The 993-nt window shown below is 38.7% G+C and overlaps 1 non-coding gene across 1 annotated transcript; it reads right to left on the bottom strand.

Moving 5' to 3' along the window:
- Positions 1-593: 593 nt before the first annotated feature.
- Positions 594-700, bottom strand: LOC128289805 (small nucleolar RNA R71). The gene has a single exon (XR_008279449.1). It is a non-coding gene; the product is annotated as a small nucleolar RNA R71 (small nucleolar RNA).
- Positions 701-993: the final 293 nt, after the last annotated feature.

Genomic DNA, 993 nt, shown 5'->3' with positions numbered 1-993 from the left:
TTTTTCTAGTTTATGACCAGAAGAAACCCGTCAGGACCACTACTTTTTGACGGAGAGATCGATCGCACAGTTCACAAAAACCGAAGAGAAATAAGGCGAAGCCTAAAATACACAGAGGACGAGCAAGAGCACGATACTTCAACCACAACCAAGGATATGGTTGAAAACCAAGAAAATCCATTACCTCCTACAATTGTTGCTGATCCAATAAATCAGAATCCTACTCTATGCACCATGTATGATTATGCTAAACTAATTTAATAGGAACTGAGTCAAGTATAGTTAGACCTGCTATTGCTGCAAATAATTTTGAACTGTAACCTAACACAATTCAAATGATACAATAGTTTGTTCAGTTTTATGGTTTGCAGGATGAGGATCCAAACAATCACTTAACAAATTTTCTGGAGTTTTGCGATACTTTTAAAATCAATGGCGTTTCTGATGATGCCATTCACCTTCGGTTGTGTCCCTTTTCATTGAGGAATAAGGCTAAACAGTGGTTGAACTCATTACCACGAGGGTCAATCACTACTTGGGAACAAATGACTGAAAAGTTTTTATTAAAATATTTTCTGCCGGCTAAAACGGCTAAGTTGAGGAATGAGATTTCTTCTTTTTTGCAGATGGATCTAGAAACAATCTATGACGCATGGGAGAGATACAAGGATCTTTTGAGAAGATGCCCTCACCATGGGTTACAACTTTGGCTACATTTTCAGATGTTTTACAACGTTGTGCACCCCTCAACGAGGCAACTCATCGATGCAGCCGCCGGTGGAACTTTAAATAACAAAACACATGAGGCTACTTACGAATTTATTGAGGAGATGTCACTGAATAACTATCAATGGTAAGTTATGAGGACAAAGCCGACGAAAGCAGCCGGTGTTTTCAACCTCGATACGGTTACTATGCTATCTAACCAAGTAGAACTCTTAAATAAAAAGATTGACAGTTTGTGTGATTCTACTCAGGTACATCCAGTGATGA

The sequence above is a fragment of the Gossypium arboreum genome, chromosome 2, assembly GCF_025698485.1.
Source record: "Gossypium arboreum isolate Shixiya-1 chromosome 2, ASM2569848v2, whole genome shotgun sequence".
In the NCBI taxonomy this organism is placed as follows: Eukaryota; Viridiplantae; Streptophyta; class Magnoliopsida; order Malvales; family Malvaceae; genus Gossypium; species Gossypium arboreum.
Note: the sequence above shows the minus strand (reverse complement) of the source record. Positions and strands in the feature narration are given on the sequence as shown.